We start from the raw sequence: 21,527 nt of genomic DNA on the forward strand, positions 1-21,527 counted from the left end.
ATGCACGAGTAGAACACAAGTGAGTTGTGGGCGATATAAGTCATACTGCTTACCAGCATGTCATACTTTGGTTCGGCGGTATTGTTGGATGAAGCGGTCCGGACCGACATTACGCGTACGCTTACGCGAGACTGGTTCTACCGACGTGCTTTGCACACAGGTGGCTGGCGGGTGTCAGTTTCTCCAACTTTAGTTGAACCGAGTGTGGCTACGCCCGGTCCTTACGAAGGTTAAAACAGCACCAACTTGACAAACTGGTTTTGATGCGTAGGTAAGAACGGTTCTTGCTAAGCCCGTAGCAGCCACATAAAATTTGCAACAACAAAGTAGAGGACATCTAACTTATTTTTGCAGGGCATGTTGTGGTGTGATATGGTCAGGACGTGATGCTATATTTTATTGTATGAGATGATCATGTTTTGTAACCGAAGTTATCGGCAACTGGCAGGAGCCATATGGTTGTCGCTTTATTGTATGCAATGCAATCGCCCTGTAATGCTTTACTTTATCACTAAGCGGTAGCGATAGTCATAGAAGCATAAGATTGGCGAGACGACAACGATGCTACGATGGAGATCAAGGTGTCGAGCCGGTGACGATGGTGATCCTGACGGTGCTTCAGAGATGGAGATCACAAGCACAAGATGATGATGGCCACATCATATCACTTATATTGATTGCATGTGATGTTTATCCTTTATGCATCTTATCTTGCTTTGATTGACGGTATCATTTTAAGATGATCTCTCACTAAATTATCAAGAAGTGTTCTCCCTGAGTATGCACCATTGCCAAAGTTCGTCGTGCCCAAACACCATGTGATGATCGGGTGTGATAAGCTCAACGTCCATCTACAATGGGTGCAAGCCAGTTTTGCACACGCAGAATACTCAGGTTAAACTTGACGAGGCTAGCATATGCAGATATGGCCTCGGAACACGGAGACCGAAAGGTCGAGCGTGAATCATATAGTAGATATGATAAACATAATGATGTTCACCATTGAAAACTACTCCATCTCACGTGATGATCGGTTATGGTTTAGTTGATTTGGATCACGTGATCACTTAGATGACTAGAGAGATGTCTGTCTGAGTGGGAGTTCTTAAGTAATATGATTAATTGAACTTAAACTTACCATGAACTTAGTACCTGATAGTATCTTGCTTGTCTATGTTGATTGTAGATAGATGGCCCGTGCTGTTGTTCCGTTGAATTTTAATGCGTTCCTTGAGAAAGCAAAGTTGAAAGATGATGGTAGCAATTACACGGACTGGGTCCATAACTTGAGGATTATCCTCATTGCTGCACAGAAGAATTACGTCCTGGAAGCACCGCTGGGTGCCAGGCCTGCTGCAGGAGCAACACCAGATGTTATGAACGTCTAGCAGAGCAAAGCTGATGACTACTCAACAGTTCAGTGTGCCATGCTTTACGGCTTAGAACCGGGACTTCAACGATGTTTTGAACGTCATGGAGCATATGAGATGTTCTAGGAGTTGAAGTTAATATTTCAAGCAAATGCCCGGATTGAGAGATATAAAGTCTCCAATAAGTTCTATAGCTGCAAGATGGAGGAGAATAGTTCTGACAGTGAGCATATACTCAAAATGTCTGGGTATAATAATCACTTGATTCAACTGGGAGTTAATCTTCCGGATGATAGTGTCATTAACAAAATTCTCCAATCACTGCCACCAAGCTACAATAGCTTTGTGATGAACTATAATATGCAAGGGATGAACAAGACAATTCCCGAGCTCTTCGCAATGCTAAAAGCTACGGAGGTAAAAATCAAGAAGGAGCATCAAGTGTTGATGGTCAACAAGACCACTAGTTTCAAGAAAAAGGGCAAAGGGAAGAAGAAAGGGAACTTCAAGAAGAACAACAAACAAGTTGCTGCTCAAGAGAAGAAACCCAAGTCTGGACCTAAGCTTGAAACTGAGTGCTTCTACTGCAAGCAAGCTGGTCACTGGAAGCGGAACTGCCCCAAGTATTTGGCGGATAAAAAGGATGGGAAGGTGAACAAAGGTATATGTGATATACATGTTATTGATGTGTACCTTACTAGAGCTCGCAGTAGCACCTGGGTATTTGATACTGGTTCTGTTGCTAATATTTGCAACTCGAAACAGGGACTACGGAATAAGCGAACACTGACCAAGGACGAGGTGACGATGCGTGTGGGAAATGGTTCCAAAGTTGATGTGATCGCAGTTGGCACGCTACCTCTACATCTACCTTCGGGATTAGTTTTATACCTGAATAATTGTTATTTGGTGCCAGCGTTGAGCATGAACATTATATCTGGATCTTGTTTGATGCGAGACGGTTATTCATTTAAATCAAAGAATAATGGTTGTTCTTTTTATATGAGTAATATCTTTTATGGTCATGCACCCTTAAAGAGTGGTCTATTTTTGATGAATCTCAATGGTAGTAATACACATATTCATAATGTTGAAGCCAAAAGATGGAGAGTTGATAATGATAGTGCAACTTATTTGTGGCACTGCCGTTTAGGTCATATTGGTGTAAAGCGCATGAAGAAACTCCATACTGATGAACTTTTGGAACCTCTTGATTATGAATCACTTGGTGCTTGCGAACCATGCCTCATGGGCAAGATGACTAAAACGCCGTTCTTCGGTACTATGGAAAGAGCAACACATTTGTTGGAAATCATACATATAGATGTATGTGGTCCAATGAATGTTGAAGCTCGTGGCGGATATCGTTATTTTCTCACCTTCACGGATGATTTAAGCAGATATGGGTATATCTACTTAATGAAGCATAAATCTAAAACTTTTGAAAAGTTCAAAGAATTTCAGAGTGAAGTTGAAAATCATCGTAACAAGAAAATAAAGTTTCTACGATCTGATCGTGGAGGAGAATATTTGAGTTACGAGTTTGGTTTACATTTGAAACAATGCAGAATAGTTTCGCAACTTACGCCACCTGGAACACCACAACGTAATGGTGTGTCCGAACGTCGTAATCGTACTTTACTAGATATGGTGCAATCTATGATGTCTCTTACCGATTTACCGCTATCGTTTTGGGGTTATGCTTTAGAGACGACCGCATTCACGTTAAATAGGGCACCATCAAAATCTGTTGAGACGACTCCTTATGAACTATGGTTTGGCAAGAAACCAAAGTTGTCGTTTCTGAAAGTTTGGGGCTGCGATGCTTATGTGAAAAAACATCAACCTGATAAGCTCGAACCCAAATTGGAAAAATGTGTCTTCATAGGATACCCAAAGGAAACAGTTGGGTACACCTTCTATCACAGATCCGAAGGCAAGACATTTGTTGCTAAGAATGGATCCTTTCTATAGAAGGAGTTTCTCTCGAAAGAAGTGAGTGGGAGGAAAGTAGAACTTGATGAGGTAACTATACCTGCTCCCTTATTGGAAAGTGGTTCATCACAGAAACCAGTTCCTGTGACGTCTACACCAATAAGTGAGGAAGTTAATGGTGATGATCATGAAATTTTAGATCAAGTTGTTACTGAGCCTCGTAGATCAACCAGAATAAAAACCGCACCAGAGTGGTACGGTAATCCTGTTTTGGAAGTCATGTTACTAGACCATGATGAACCTACGAACTATGAAGAAGCGATGGTGAGCCCAGATTCCGCAAAATGGCTCGAGGCCATGAAATCTGAGATGGGATCCATGTATGAGAACAAAGTGTGGACTTTGGTTGACTTTCCCAATGATCGGCAAGCAATTGAAAATAAGTGGATTTTTAAGAAGAAGACTGACGCTGACGGTAATGTTACTGTCTACAAAGCTCGACTTGTCGCAAAAGGTTTTCGACAAGTTCAAGGGATTGACTACGATGAGACCTTCTCACCCGTAGCGATGCTTAAGTCTGTCCGAATCATCTTGGCGATTGCTGCATTTTATGATTATGAAATGTGGCAGATGGATGTCAAAACTACATTCCTGAACGGGTTTCTGGAAGAAGAGTTGTATATGATGCAGCCAGAAGGTTTTGTCGATCCAAAGGGAGCTAACAAAGTGTTCAAGCTCCAGCGATCCATTTATGGACTGGTGCAAACCTCTTGGAGTTGGAATAAACGTTTTGATAGTGTGATCAAAGCATTTGGTTTTATACAGACTTTTGGAGAAGCCTGTATTTACAAGAAAGTGAGTGGGAGCTCTGTAGCATTTCTGATATTATATGTAGATGACATATTATTAATTGGAAATGATATAGAATTTCTGGATAGCATAAAGGGATACTTGAATAAAAGTTTTTCTATGAAAGACCTCGGTGAAGCTGCTTATATATTGGGCATCAAGATTTATAGAGATAGATCAAGACGCTTAATTGGACTTTCACAAAGCATATACCTTGATAAAGTTTTCAAAAAGTTCAAAATGGATCAAGCAAAGAAAGGGTTCTTGCCTGTGTTACAAGGTGTGAAGTTGAGTAAAACTCAAAGCCCGACCACTTCAGAAGATAGAGAGAAAATGAAAGATGTTCCCTATGCTTCAGCCATAGGCTCTATCATGTATGCAATGCTGTGTACCAGACCTGATGTGTGCCTTGCTATAAGTCTAGCAGGGAGGTACCAAAGTAATCCAGGAGTGGATCACTGGACAGCGGTCAAGAACATCCTGAAATATCTGAAAAGGACTAGGGATATGTTTCTCATTTATGGAGGTGAGAAAGAGCTTGTCGTAAAGGGTTACGTCGATGCAAGCTTTGACACTAATCTGGACGATTCTAAATCACAAATCGGATACGTATTTATATTAAACGGTGGAGCTGTTAGTTGGTGCAGTTCTAAACAAAGCGTCGTAGCGGGATGTACATGTGAAGCGGAGTACATAGCTGCTTCGGAAGCAGCAAATGAAGGAGTCTGGATGAAGGAGTTCATATCCGATCTAGGTGTCATACCTAGTGCATCGGGACCAATGAAAATCTTTTGTGACAATACTGGTGCAATTGCCTTGGCAAAGGAATCCAGATTTCACAAGAGAACCAAGCACATCAAGAGACGCTTCAATTCCATCCGGGATCTAGTCCAGGTGGGAGACATAGAAATTTGCAAGATACATACGGATATGAATGTCACAGACCCGCTGACTAAGCCTCTTCCACGAGCAAAACATGATCAACACCAAGACTCCAGGGGTGTTAGAATCATTACTGTGTAATCTAGATTATTGACTCTAGTGCAAGTGGGAGACTGAAGGAAATATGCCCTAGAGGCAATAATAAAGTTATTATTTATTTCCTCATATCATGATAAATGTTTATTATTCATGCTAGAATTGTATTAACCGGAAACATAATACATCTGTGAATACATAGACCAACATAACGTCACTAGTATGCCTTTACTTGACTAGCTCATTAATCAAAGATGGTTATGTTTCCTAACCATAGACATGTGTTGTCATTTGATTAACGAGATCACATCATTAGGAGAATGATGTGATTGACATGACCCATTCTGTTAGCCTAGCACTTGATCGTTTAATATATTGCTATTGCTTTCTTCATGACTTGTACATGTTCCTGTAACTATGAGATTATGCAACTCCCGTTTACCGGAGGAACACTTTGGGTGCTACCAAACGTCACAACTTAACTGGGTGATTATAAAGGAGTACTATAGGTGTCTCCAAAGGTATATGTTGGGTTGGCGTATTTCGAGATTAGGTTTTGTCACTCCGATTGTCGGAGAGGTATCTCTGGGCCCTCTCGGTAATGCACATCACTATAAGCCTTGCAAGCAATGTAGCTAATGAGTTAGTTACGGAATGATGCATTACGTAACGAGTAAAGAGACTTGCCGGTAACGAGATTGAACTAGGTATTGGATACTGACGATCGAATCTCGGGCAAGTAACATACCGATGACAAAGGGAACAACGTATGTTGTTATGCGGTTTGACCGATAAAGATCTTCGTAGAATATGTAGGAGCCAATATGAGCATCCAGGTTCCGCTATTGGTTATTGACCGGAAACAGTTCTAGGTCATGTCTGCATAGTTCTCGAACCTGTAGGGTCCGCACGCTTAACGTTACGATGACAGTTTTATTATGAGTGTATATGTTTTGATGTACCGAAGGTTGTTCGGGGTCCCGGATGTGATCACGGACATGACGAGGAGTCTCGAAATGGTCGAGACATAAATATTGATATATTGGACGACTATATTCGGACACCGGAATTGTTCCGGGTGATTTCGGAGAAAACCGGAGTGCCGGAGGGGTTACCGGAACCCCTCGGGGAAGTATTGGGCCTTAGTGGGCCTCAGGGGAGAGAGAGGGAAGCAGCCCAGGAGGTGGCGCCCCCCCCCCCATGGGGAGTTCAAATTGGACTAGGGAGGGGGGCGCGGCCCCTCTTTCCCTCTCCCTCTCCCACTCTTTCCTTCCCCCTTCCTCCTTCCTAGAGGGACTAGGAAAGGGGAATCCTACTCCCACTAGGAGGAGGATTCCCCCCTCCTTGGCGCGCCCCCTAGGGCCAGCCGACCTCCCCCCTTGCTCCTTTATATACGGGGGCAGGGGGGCACCCCAAGACACACAAGTTGATCTTCGTGATCGTTCCTTAGCCGTGTGCGGTGCCCCCCTCCACTATATTCCACCTCGGTCATATCATCGCGGAGTTTAGGCGAAGCCCTGCGCTGGTAGAACATCATCATTGTCACCACGCCGTCGTGCTGACGGAACTCATCCCCGACACTTTGCTGGATCGGAGTCCGGGGATCGTCATCGAGCTGAACGTGTGCTGAACTCGGAGGTGCCGTACGTTCGGTGCTTGGATCGGGTCGGATCATGAAGACGTACGACTACATCAACCGCATTGTCACAATGCTTCCGCTTACGGTCTACGAGGGTACGTGGACATTACTCTCCCCTCTCGTTGCTATGCCATCACCATGATCTTGCGTGTGCGTAGGATTTTTTTTGAAATTACTACGTTCCCCAACAGCATAATCTCATAGTCATAGGAACATGTATAAGTCATTAAGAAAGCAGTAGCAACATACTAAACGATCAAGTGCTAAGCTAACAGAATGGGTCAAGTCAATCACATCATTCTCCTAATGATTTGATCCCGTTAATCAAATAACAACTCACGTCTATGGTTAGGAAACTTAACCATCTTTGATTAATGAGCTAGTCAAGTAGAGTCATACTAGTGACATTATGTTTGTCTATGTATTCACACATGTATTATGTTTCCGGTTAATACAATTCTAGCATGAATAATAAACATTTATCATGATATAAGGAAATAAATAATAACTTTATTATTGCCTCTAGGGCATATTTCCTTCAAGTACATCTTCAGCAGCATCGGCTGGTTTGGAGACGCGGCCCAGATGAGCCCTCTATAGCATTCCTACAAGATAGCCCGCACGCAAGCCATCATCGTGGTCGGCGATTCCCTACCAGGGTACTTCCTCACTGTCCTCTTTGTTGACCGCATCGGCCGCATGAAGATCCTGCTCATGGGGTTTACCATGATGACCATCTTCATGATCGGGCTCGCCGCGCCCTACAAGTTCTGGTCCAAACCCAGCATGCATGCAGGCTTCGCCATCATGTATGCATTGATCATCTTCTTCGCAAACTTTGGCCCTAACTCCACCACCTTCATCCTACCCACCGAGATATTCCCGACGCGGTTGCGGTCGACATGCAATGGCATATCGGCTGCCGGGGGTAAGTGTGGTGCCATCATGGGTGTTCTCTGGTTCCAGTATTCTCATACAAGCATCCGGAGCTCTCTCCTTCTTCTGGCAGGGTGCAACCTGGTTGGGGTCATGTTCACTCTTGCCTTGCCGGAATCCAAAGGGATGTCACTCGAGGATATCACCGGGGAAATAGAGGAAGAAAGCGTACCATCTCAAGAATCTGCAACGGTTGCTGAAGTAGTTGAGTTCATCCACAGCGTGGAAATTTTGTAACCAGTACCATTCATCCCGGTTGCTGATTTTAGTGTCTTCTCAAAATTACTCAAACGTTGGAAACTTGTATCTTTGAGATGCTTGGATTATATAGTGTTCAATGTGACATGGGATGGGATAGACTCCCAACGAAGTGGCAATAACACAACTAAATATAGGCATAGCAAATAGTAGAGCAACTTTCAGTTTTACCCCTTCCTTTACTCCTATCCATATTACTTGCCGCTGGTTCAGTACAACTTTATTACAGAATTGTACTAGAGCAGCGACAAGTAATCCCTATGAGCCTACAAGATATTGAACCCAGGACCAGGGAGGTTGTGAGCACGTTGTTAGCCACTAGAACCAACCAGATTTGGTGATACATATGTAGCACAGTTTCTTATCAACAAGAATTGATTTACTGTAGCAGACCAACCCACCACTGTATGACCGGGCGGGACACTGTAGTGAACAGACCGAGGGGGTATTGTAGCTAATGTGTTTTTTCAATTTCTAAAATGTTTTTTGAAACAAGAATAATTTTAAAAATCCAAAATGTTTTTCAAAATTTGAACTTCTTTTTGAAACGCGGACATTTTTTATTTCGTGAACATTTTACAGATTCAGATCATACCGAACCCAGGATCCTACAACTATTCTTCCTTCGTTCAAGACTCGCTTTTCTTGCGGGTTGAATGAGTGAGCCTTGGCCATACATACTGAGATTCAACAGTCAACTTTGGAGTCCGTCCTAAAGCCCTATGAACATTTTTTCAGAATTGTGAACATTTTCTGAAAGTGCGAACAATTTTTAAAATCTGCTAACATTTTCTTGGAAACTTGAATAGTTTTTATCATTTCAGAATATTCTTGAAAAATGCAAACACTTTTTCAAATTTGTGAGAATTATTTGAAAACACAAACATTTTTAAAATTTAAGAACATTTTTAAACTATATTAAAAATTTTGATTTTTGTTTATTTTCTAGGGCATAAGCATTTTTTTCTATTTTTCGTTTTTCTTCTCTTTTCTCGCTAATTCATTTTCCTCCTTTTTGAAATTTATTATAATTCTTGAAACGTCTTCAAGAACTTGAAAAAATCTTTGGAATACCATAAAATGTTCTTATTTTCAAATATTCTTTACAATTTTTTTAAATCTAGAATTTGATTAAAAATAATCCTTTTCTTGAATTTTTTGTTCATACATTTTAAAAATGTTTGTGCTTCAAAAAAGTTGATATTTTTTTAAAAAAAATGGACTGAAATTTTTGTTCAAAATTTTCATCAATTGTTGGGAATTTGTTACCAATTTTGGAAAATGTGTTTAAGTTTGTAAAATTTCATACACAATTTGTTATTCCAGAACTGTTGACAAATTTCAAGAAATACTTACAACATAAGAAAATGTTCATGTTTGTTGATAATGATGGAAATTGCAAATAGCAGAAGCATTAAAATTAGGAAAAACTACATGCTCATGGATGCACCCGTCTGGCATAGTCTAACACACTTCTCTCAACTGGTATTTGTCAACTACTAGTAAGCGTGTACGTGAAAATTCACGTGTACAGAGAAGATAGTCTGGTAGTAGTAGTCAAAAACATTACAAACGAACCAAGCATGTTTTTGTACAATCAAGGATGGTCATTCTCACTGTTTGACAAAAGGTACTCCCTGCAAGTGATCTAAAATGTCTTGGAGGGAGTATAATTTAGAAAATCTACTTTGCAGTGCACCTAAGAGCATCTCTAGTAGATTCGTAAAAGGCCCGAGTCTGTAAAATAACCGCTATTTTCTGGTTTTGGGCAAAAGAAAAGGCCATTCCAGATCCTGCAAAATGGCTGGTCCTGTAAAAATTTATACAGCTCCCCTTAAGAAAAACCTCGTCCTGAAGATATGGAGTTTTGGAGGAATTTTTTTTAGCTCCCCCTATACCACGAGGACTGGGGGTAAATGAATGTTTTATTCAGTGCGAAGTGTAATATAATATGGTAGCTATAGCAGCTAATTTTTTTGTATGGCCACGTGATACTCGTGTTTTACTACTAAACATGATCTTAAGGTATATCACTATATGTGCTTCATGCTTCATAATTTCCTCGAACATAGGTTCCTAAAAAATGTTTTCTTATCTGAACATTTATTTAAAGTAGTATTAATTTTGTTTTTGTTTTTAGCATATATTTCCTCAGCAATGCACGGGGTATCATCTTGTTTACAATAAAAAGTGGTCCCTGCAACCCAACATCTGATTTTTTTTTCATAAATGTGGTGGCATACACAGAGACAACCTTTGCAGAGACCACTCCTTGCTAACAGATTTCAACGAAGAGAATCAGGACCTTCCTAAATAGTTTTACATTGTGCGATTGTGTTGGCCCGATATTTAGGGCTCTGCTGTTTCATTGGGCTACCTCACCATATTGTATTGTTTCGCCCTGTAACTTGGGTGTTGTTCCTTTTATATATAAAGCAGGTCAAGTGCCTGTTTCAAGAGTAAATGGTCTCTAGACGGTGTAGGAATATTAACCCCACAACTACTCCCTCTCTCTCAAAATATAAGACTTTTTGGCTAACCATATATTCTACAAAAGTAACAATAGAAGTTGTACCAAATCATTGATTGTTCAAACATCAGCAAACACATAACTGTGCCACGGATTTGCCATGAACCGTAGTATCGAGAGATGTACTATTCCTCTTCCTTTTACCTTCCCATTCTAGAAAGAAATAATCCTGGTCTACACATTTTTTGGACCTACTCCGATGAAGGAAGCAACTATTGATATCATATACACAAAGGTGTATCTCTTATATATTGGAGACTAAATCTTAAATAGGTCACAAAAGATAATACATAATGCATGCATCGGCTATTAGAAGACCAAATTCAGCAGCTCTGTGGACGACACCAAATCAGTTTTACATGTGACGAAACATAAACACCGCTAAAATAAACAGTGAATCATAATCACCTGGAGCAACATTTTTCTTCTTAGGTGGCAGCTGAAATCATCGATATGAAATTGTTTTAGAGGAAGGCTAAAGAGATAACGAAACGTTACTCCAGCGTGTAGATAATTGTCTCGCTAAATAAATCAGTGTACAATGTCTCGCTAATAGCACACTATATCATGCTAGTAGTGTAATTTAAGGGGAGGCACTATTTTTTATTGGGCGCTATTTTTTTCCTTGATCCTATACCTTATTATACTTGCTCTGCATAAAGGGTGCTCTCTGCGAGATTCAAGAACACGGCCGTGTACGAGACTCACCAGCTTGGCCAAGCGGACTACGTGTGGCACATCATGCTCATGCTTGGCGCCTTTCCTGCCCTCCTCACCTAGGCGCATCAAGATGTCTGAGATGGTGTGCTACACCGTGCTTATCGCCAAGAACCTCAAGCTAGCAGTGTCCCACATGGCCGCGGTCCTCGTGATCGACATTGTATCGGATGCATATGTGGACGCCGTGTCAGGCAGGACGAGTTCGGCCTCTTCTATGTAGTTCCTTCACAAGCATGGCTGGCAGCTCCTCGGCACCACCGTGTGCTGGTTCGTCCTCGATGTCGTCTTCTACTCCCTCAATATCTTCATGAAGTACATCTCCAGCGGCATTGACTGGTTTGGAGACGCGGCCCATATGAGTCATCTAGAGCAGACCTACAAGATAGCCCACACACAGGCCATCATCGTTGTCGGCGGTTCCGTGCCGGGGTACGTCCTCACCGTCCTCTTCATCGACTGCATCAGTCGCATGAAGATCCTGCTCATGGGGTTCACCATGATGACCATCTTCATGATCGAGCTTGCCGCGCTCTAAAAGTTCTAGTCCAAGCCCGGTATACACGCAGGCTTTACCGTCACGTATGCATTGATCCTCTTCTTCGCAAACTTTGGCCCCAACTCCACCACATTCATCCTGCCCACGGAGATATTCTCGACGCGACCGCGGTCGACGTGCAACGACATATCGGCTGTGGGGGAAAAGTGCGGTAACATCCTCAGTGTTCTCTGGTTCCATTATTCTCATACGAGCATTCGGAGCTCTCTACTTCTGCTGGCAGGCTGCAACCTGGTTGGAGTTATGTTCACTCTTGAATTTCCGGAGTCCAAAGGGATGTCACCCGAGGAAGAAAGCGAACCATCTGAAGAATCTGCAACGGTTGCTGAAGCTGAGTTCATCCACAACATGGAAATTTCGTAACCAGTACTGTCCATTCCCGGTGCTAATCTTAGTGTCTTCTCCAAATTATTCAACCATTGAGAACTTGTATCTTTGAGATGTTTGGTTATATAGAATGTTCACTCTGACATGAGATGTGTTAGACTCCAAACGAAGTGGCAATAACACAACTAACCTAGGCATAGCGAATAATATAGCAAATTTCAGTTTGACCCCATCTAATAGCAGTTTTTATAGAAATTACCCCATTTATATACCAAACGTTGCAGCGGGAATTGGTTGCAATATACTTTCATAAGATTTGGCTGAGCGGAATATAAATGTTTCGATTAATAACACATTACCAGAATTAAAATACATATGATTTATTAGATTTGATTATGCATAGTTGTAAAATATCTGTTGAATATATGTAGAATCATAGAATGGAAAATATTTTCCCACACATGGTTGCATGTGGTAGTGGATCTTTTCACAGGCATGGTTGCTTGTTATGAGACTTATCCCATCCATAATTGTATGGAGATGTGGCATGCTTACATGCTAAGATAAATAAGTTCGTGGGGATGACTCTTGTAAGCATATAGGATATTTTCATCCATCTTACCCCATCTACAAAACTTGTACCATAACTTTGTTGGGGAACGTAGCAGAAATTCAAAATTTTCTACGCATCACCAAGATCAATCTATGGAGTAACTAGCAACGAGAGAGAGGGAAGTGCATATTCATACCCTTTAAGATCGCGATGCGGAAGCGTTGCAAGAACGCGGTCGGTGGAGTCGTTCACTAAGCGATTCAGATCGCGGCTGAATCCGATCTAAGCACCGAATAACGGTGCCTCCGCGTTCAACACACGTACATCCCGGGTACGTCTCCTCCTTCTTGATCCAGCAAGGGGAGAGGAGAAGTTGAGGGAGAGCTCCGGCAGCACGACGACGTGGTGGTGGAGCTTGCAGTTCTCCGGTAGAGCTTCGCCAAGCACTACTACGGAGGAGGAGGTGTTGGGGAGGGAGAGGGCTGCGCCAGGGAAAGGGTGAAGCTCCCATGCGCCTCCCCACTATATATAGGGGTGGAGGTCTGGTTTCTTGCCCTCCAAGTCCATTGGGGCATTGGCAAAGGTGGGAGGAAAGAAATCCCATCATTTCCTTCCCTACCGATTGTTATCCCCCTTTTTTAGGGATCTTTATCTTATCCCTTCGGGATATGATCTTATTCCTTCTAAGGGGGGATCTTGGTGCGCCTTGACCAGGGGTGTGGGGCCTTGCCGCCACTACCCACGTTCATGTGGGTCCCCCCATGCAGGTGGGCCCCACTCCAGAACCTTCTAGAACCTTCCCGGTACAATACCGAAAAATCCCGAACATTTTCCGGTGGCCAAAATAGGACTTCCCATATATAAATCTTTACCTCCGGACCATTCCGGAACTCCTCGTGACGTCCGGGATCTCATCCGGGACTCCGAACAACATTTGGTAACTCCACACTAATTCCCATAACAACTCTAGCGTCACCGAACCTTAAGTGTGTAGACCCTACGGGTTCGGGAATCATGCAGACATGACCGAGACAGCTCTCTGGCCAATAACCAACAGCAGGATCTGGATACCCATGTTTGCTCCCACATGTTCCACGATGATCTCATCAGATGAACCACGATGTCAAGGATTTAAGCAATCCCGTATACAATTCCCTTTGTCAATCGGTACGTTACTTGCCCGAGATTCGATCGTCGGTATCCCAATACCTCGTTCAATCTCGTTACCGCCAAGTCACTTTACTCGTTCCGTAATGCATGGTCCCGTGACTAACTACTTAGTCACATTGAGCTCATTATGATGATGCATTACCGAGTGGGCCCAGAGATACCTCTTCGTCACACGGAGTGACAAATCCCAGTCTCGATTCGTGCCAACCCAACAGACACTTTCGGAGATACCCGTAGTGCACCTTTATATCCACCCAGTTACGTTGTAACGTTTGGCACACCCAAAGCATTCCTACGGTATCCGGGAGTTGCATAATCTCATGGTCTAAGGAAATGATACTTGACATTAGAAAAGCTTTTAGCAAACGAACTACACGATCTTGTGCTATGCTTAGGATTGGGTCTTGTCCATCACATCATTCTCCTAATGATGTGATCCCGTTATCAATGACATCCAATGTCCATGGTCAGGAAACCATAACCATCTATTGATCAACCAGCTAGTCAACTAGAGGCTCACTAGGGACATATTGTGGTCTATGTATTCACACATGTATTACGGTTTCCAGTTAATACAATTATAGCATGAACAATAGACAATTATCATGAACAAGGAAATATAATAATAACCATTTTATTATTGCCTCTAGGGCATATTTCCAACAGTCTCCCACTTGCACTAGAGTCAATAATCTAGTTCACATTACTATGTGATCGTAATGAATTCAACACCCATGGGGTTTGATCATATCTCGCTTGTGAGAGAGGTTATTAGTCAATGGGTCTGAACCTTTCAGATCCATGTGTGCTTTACAAATCTCCATGTCATCTTGTAGATGCAGCTACCACGCACTATTTGGAACTATTCCAAATAACTGTTCTACTAAATGAATTCGGTTTACTATTCAGAGTCATCCAGATTAGTGTCAAAGTTTGCATCGACGTAACCCTTTATGACGAACTATTTTACCACCTCCATAATCGAGAAAAATTCCTTAGTCCACTAGTCACTAAGGATAACTTTGACCGTTGTCCTGTGATCCATTTCCGGATCACTCTTGTACCCCTTGACTGACTCATGGCAAGGCACACTTCAGGTGCAGTACACAGCATAGCATACTGTAGAGCCTACGTCTAAAGCATAGGGGACGACCTTCGTCCTTCCTCTCTCTTCAGCCCTGGTCAGGTCTTGAGTCTTACTCAATACTCACACCTTATAACACAGCCAAGAACTCCTTCTTTGCCGATCTATTTTGAACTCCTTCAAAATCTTGTCATGGTGCGTATTCATTTGAAAGTACTATCAAGCGATTTTTTATCTATCCTTATAGATCTTGATGCTCAATGTTCAAGTATCTTAATCCATGTTTTCCATTGAAAAACACTTTTCAAATAACCCTATATGCTTTCCAGAAATTCAACATCATTTCCGATCAACAATATGTCAACAACATATACTCATCAGAAATGCTATAGTGCTCCCACTCACTTCTTTGAAAATACAAGTTTCTCATAAACTTTGTATAAACCCAAAATATTTGATCATCTCATCAAAGCGTATATTCGATCTCCGAGATGCTTACTCCATTCCTTAATTAGAAGGATTACTGGAGCTTTGCATACTTGTTAGCATCTTTCAGGATTGACAAAACCTTCTGGTTGTATCACATACAACCTTTCCTCAAGAAAATCGTCGAGGAAAAAATGTTTTGAATCCTATCTGCAAGATTTCATAAACAGTGCAGTAGCTGCTAATATAATTCCAACAGACTCTTAGCATCGCTACGAGTGAGAAAGTCTCATCGTAGTCAACTCCTTGAACTTGTCGAAAAACATCTTAGCGGCAAGTCGAGCTTTCTTAATGGTGACACTTACCATCATTGTCCGTCTTCCTTTTTAAAAAATCCATCTGTACTCAATAGCCTTACGACCATCGAGTGGTTCTTCCAAAGTCTATACTTTGTTTTCATACATGGATCCTCTCTCAGATTTTATGGCCTCGAGCCATTCGTCGGAATCTGGGCCCATCATCGCTTCTTCATAGCTCGTAGGTTCATTGTTGTCCAGCAACATGACCTCTAAAACAGGATTAGGTACCACTCTGAAGTAGTACGCATGCTTGTCGACCTACGAGGTTTGGTAGTGACTTGATCTGAAGTTTCATGATCACTATCGTCAGCTTCCACTTCAATTGGTGCAGGCGCCACATGAACAACTTCATGTGCCCTGCTACACACTAGTTGAAGTGACGGTTCAATAACCTCATCAAGTCTCCACTATCCTCCCACTCAATTCTTTCGAGAGAAACTTTTCCTCGAGAAAGGACCCGTTTCTAGAAACAATCAATTTTGCTTCTAGATCTGAAATAGGAGGTATACCCAACTGTTTTGGGTGTCCTATGAAGATGAATTTATCCGCTTTGGGTTCGAGCTTATCAGGATGAAACCTTTTTCACATAAGCGTCGCATCCCTAAACTTTTAAGAAACGACAACTTAGGTTTCTCTAAACCATAGTTCATATGGTGTCGTCTCAACGGAATCGCGTGGTGCCCTATTTAAAGTGAATGTGGTTGTCTCTAATGCCTAAACCATAAACGATAGTGGTAATTCGATAAGAGACAGCATGGTATGCACCATATCCAATAGGGTGCAGTTATGATGTTCGGACACACCATCACACTATGGTGTTCCAGGCGTTATTAGTTGTGAAACAATTTCCACAATGTCTTAATTGTGAGCCAAACTCGTAACTTAGATATTCATCTCTATGATCATATCATAGACATCTTATCCTCTTGTCACGACGATCTTCAATTTCACTCTGAAATTACTTGAACCTTTCAATAATTCAGACTTGTGTTTCATCAAGTAAATATACTCAGCATCTACTCAAATCATCTGTGAAGCAAGAACATAACGATATCCACTGCGTGCCTCAGCACTCATTGGACTGCACACATCAAAATGTATTACTTCCAACAAGTTGCTTTCTTGTTTCATCTTACTGAAAACGAGGCCTTTCAGTCATCTTGCCCATGTGGTATGATTTGCATGTCTCAAGTGATTCAAAATCAAGTGAGTCCAAACGATCCATCTGCATGGAGTTTCTTCATGCGTATACACCAATAGACATGGTTTGCATGTCTCAAAACTTTTCAAAAACGAGTGAGTCCAAAGATCCATCAACATGGAGCTTCTTCATGCGTTTTATACCAATATGACTCAAACGGCAGTGCCACAAGTATGTGGTACTATCATTACTATCTTATATCTTTTGGCATGAACATGTGTATCACTATGATCGAGATTCAATAAACCATTCATTTTAGGTGCAAGACCGTTGAAGGTATTATTCAAATAAACAGAGTAACCATTATTATCCTTAAATGAATAACCGTATTGCGATAAACATAATCCAATCATGTCTATGCTCAGCGCGAACACTAAATAACAATTATTTAGATTTAACACTAATCTCGATGGTAGAGGGAGCAGGCGATGCTTGATCACATCAACCTTGGAAACACTTCCAACATATATCGTCATCTCACCTTTAGCTAGTCTCCGTTTATTCCATAGCATTTTTATTTCGAGTTACTAACACTTAGCAACCGAACCGGTATCTTAATACCCTAGTGCTACTAGGAGTACTAGTAAAGTACACATTTAATACAATGTATATCCAATATACTTCTGTCAACCTTGCCAGCCTTCTCATCTATCTAGTATCTAGGGTAGTTCTGCTTCAATGACTGGTCCCCTCATTACAGAAGCACTTAGTCTCGGGTTTTGGGTTCAAGCTTGGGTTTCTTCACTAGAGCAGCAACTGATTTGCCGTTTCATGAAGTATCCCTTCTTGCCCTTGCCCTTCTTGAAACTAGTGGTTTTACTAACCATCAACAATTGATGCTCCTACTCAATTTCTACTTTCGCGGTGTCAAACATCACGAATTGCTCAAGGATCATCATGTCTATTCCTGATATGTTATAGTTCATTACGAAGCTCTAATAGCTTGGTGGCAGTGACTATGGAGAACCATCACTATCTCATCTGGAAGATTAACTCCCACTTGATTCAAGTGATTGTAGTACTCAGACAATCTGAGCACATGCTCAATGATTGAGCTTTTCTCCCTTAGTTTGCAGGCTAAGAAACTTGTCGGAGGTCTTACACCTCTTGACGTGGGCACGAGCCTCAAATCCCAATTTCAGCTCTTGGAACATCTCATATGTTCTGCGACGTTTCAAAAATGTCTTCGGTGCCTCAATTCTAAACCGTTTAACATTACGCACTGAACTATCACGTAGTCATCAAAACGTGTATGTCAGATGTTCGCAACATCCACAAACGACGCTCGAGGTTCAGCACACCGAGTGGTGCATTAAGGACATAATCCTTCTGTGCAGCAATGAGGACAATCCTCAGTATACGGACCCAGTCCGCATAATTGCTACTATCAACTTTCAACTAAAATTTTCTCTAGGAACATATCTTAAACAGTAGAACTAAAGCGCAAGCTACGACATAATTTGCAAAGTCCTTTTGACTGTGTTCATGATAATTAAGTTCATCTATTAATGAACTCCCACTCAGATAGACATCCCTCTAGTCATCTAAGTGATACATGATCCGAGTCAACTAGGCCGTGTCCGATCGTCACGTCAGACGGACTAGTCATCATCGGTGAACATCTCCATGTTGATCGTATCTACTATACGACTCATGTTCGACCTTTCGGTCTCTTGTGTTCCGAGGCCATGTATGTACATGCTAGGCTCGCCAATTCAACCTAAGTGTTTTGCATGTGTAAATCTGGCTTACACCCGTTGTATGTGAACGTTAGAATCTATCACATCCGATCATCATGTGGTGCTTCGAAACAACGAACTTTCGGAACGGTGCACAGTTAGGGGGAACACTTTCTTGAAATTTTAATGAGGGATCATCTTATTTATGCTACCATCGTTCTAAGCAAATAAGATGTAAACATGACAAACATCACATGCAAATCATAAAGTGACATGATATGGTCAATATCATCTTGCGCCTTTCATCTCCATCTTGAGGCACGACATGATCACCTTCGTCACCGGCATGACACCATGATCTCCATCATCGTGTCTTCATGAAGTTGTCTCGCCAACTATTACTTCTACTACTATGGCTAATGGTTTAGCAATAAAGTAAAGTAATTACATGGTGTTTTCAATGACACGCAGGTCATACAATAAATTAAGACAACTCCTATGGCTCCTGCCGGTTGTCATACTCATCGACATGCAAGTCGTGATTCCTATTACAAGAACATGATCAATCTCATATATCATTCATCACATTCTTTTGGCCATATCACATCACATAGCATACCCTGCAAAAACAAGTTAGACATTCTCTAATTGTTGTTGCATGTTTTACGTGGCTGCTATGAGTTTCTAGCAAGAACGTTTCTTACCTACGCAAAAGCCACAACCGTGATATGCCAATTGCTACTTACACTTCATAAGGACCCTTTTCATCGAATCCGATTCGACTAAAGTGGGAGAGACTGGCACCCGCTAGCCACCTTTATGCAACAAGTGCATGTCAGTCGGTGGAACCTGTCTCACGTAAGCGTACGTGTAAGGTCGGTCCGGGACGCTTCATCCCACGATGCTGCCGAATCAATATAGAACTACTAACGGTAAGAAAATTGAACAAACCAACGCCCACAACTACTTGTGTTCTACTCGTGCATAGAATCTATGCAATACACCTAGCTCATGATGCCACTGTTGGGGAACGTAGCAGAAATTCAAAATTTTCTACGCATCACCAAGATCAATCTATGGAGTAACTAGCAAAGAGAGAGAGGGGAGTGCATCTTCATACCCTTCTTGATCGGTGGAAGCGTTGCAAGAACATGGTCGGTGGAGTCGTTCACTAAGCGATTCAGATCGCGGCCGAATCCGATCTAAGCACCGAATAACGGTGCCTCCGCGTTCAACACACGTACAGCCCGGGGACGTCTCCTCCTTCTTGATCCAGAAAGGGGAGAGAAGAAGTTGAGGGAGAGCTCTGGTAGCACGACGGCGTGGTGGTGGAGCTTGCAGTACTCCGGTAGAGCTTCGCCAAGCACTACTACGGAGGAGGAGGTGTTGGGCAGGGAGAGGGTTGCGCCAGGGGAAGGGTGAAACTCCCATGTGCCTCCCCACAATATATAGGGGTGGAGGGGGCTGGTTTCTTGCCCTCCAAGTCCATCAGGGCGTTGGCAAAGGTGAGAGGAAAGAAATCCCATCATTTCCTTCCCCACCGATTGTTATCCCCCTTTTTTAGGGATCTTTATCTTATCCGTTCAGGATATGATCTTATTCCTTCTAAGGGGGGATCTTGGTGCGCCTTGACCAGGGGTGTGGGGCCTTGCCCCCACTACCCACGTTCATGTGGGTCCCCCCATGCAGGTGGGTCCCACTCCGGAACCTTCTAGAACCTTCCCTGTACAATACCGAAAAATCCCGAACATTTTCCGGTGGCCAAAATAGGACTTCCCATATATAAATCTTTACCTCCGGACCATTACGTAACTCCTTGTGACGTCCGGGATCTCATCCGGGACTCCGAACAACATTTGGTAACTACACACTAATTCCCATAACAACTCTAGCGTCACCGAACCTTAAGTGTGTAGACCCTACGGGTTCGGGAATCATGCAGACATGACCGAGACAGCTCTCTGGCCAATAACCAACAGAGGGATCTGGATACCCATGTTGGCTCCCACATGTTCCATGATGATCTCATTGGATGAACCACGATGTCAAGGATTCAAGCAATCCCGTATACAATTCCCTTTGTCAATCGATACGTTACTTGCCCGAGATTTGATCGTCGGTATCCCAATACCTCGTTCAATCTCGTTACCGGCAAGTCACTTTACTCGTTCCGTAATGCATGATCCCGTGACTAACTACTTAGTCACATTGAGCTCATTATGATGATGCATTACCGAGTGGGCCCAGAGATACCTCTCCATCACACGGAGTGACAAATCCCAGTCTCGATTCGTGCCAACCCAACAAACACTTTCGGAGATACCCGTAGTGCACCTTTATAGCCACCCAGTTATGTTGTGACGTTTGGCACACCCAAAGCATTCCTACGGTATCCGGGAGTTGCACAATCTCATGGTCCAAGGAAATGATACTTGACATTAGAAAAGCTTTTAGCAAACGAACTACACGATTTTGTGCTATGCTTAGGATTGGGTCTTGTCCATCACATCATTCTCCTAATGACGTGATCCCGTTATCAATGACATCCAATGTCCATGGTCAGGAAACCATAACCATCTATGTATCAACCAGCTAGTCAACTAGAGGCTCACTAGGGACATGTTGTGGTCTATGTATTCACACATGTATTACGGTTTCCAGTTAATACAATTATAGCATGAACAATAGACAATTATCATGAACAAGGAAATATAATAATAACCATTTTATTATTGCCTCTAGGGCATATTTCCAACAAACTTGTCCCTGGATGCCAGGGTTCAACCTTGTTGCTGATTATCTTCTCAAAATTACTCAAACACTGAGAACTTATATCTTTGAAATGTTTTGATTATACATAGTGTTCACTGTGACATGAGATGGGATAGACTCCAAAAGAAGTGGCAATAACACAACTAATAAAAGTACACGTAGCAAATAATAGTGCTAATTTCAAT

The 21,527-nt window shown here is 42.3% G+C and overlaps 2 pseudogenes; both read left to right on the top strand.

The window, feature by feature from the left end:
- The window catches only part of LOC123084286 (putative inorganic phosphate transporter 1-13), a 28,512-nt pseudogene extending 20,568 nt beyond the window's left edge, over positions 1–7,944 (top strand).
- A 2,035-nt stretch (positions 7,945–9,979) lies between these two features.
- On the top strand, positions 9,980–12,134 carry LOC123084287 (probable inorganic phosphate transporter 1-4; annotated as a pseudogene).
- Positions 12,135–21,527: the final 9,393 nt, after the last annotated feature.

This window comes from Triticum aestivum, chromosome 4A, assembly GCF_018294505.1.
Source record: "Triticum aestivum cultivar Chinese Spring chromosome 4A, IWGSC CS RefSeq v2.1, whole genome shotgun sequence".
Lineage (NCBI taxonomy): Eukaryota > Viridiplantae > Streptophyta > Magnoliopsida > Poales > Poaceae > Triticum > Triticum aestivum.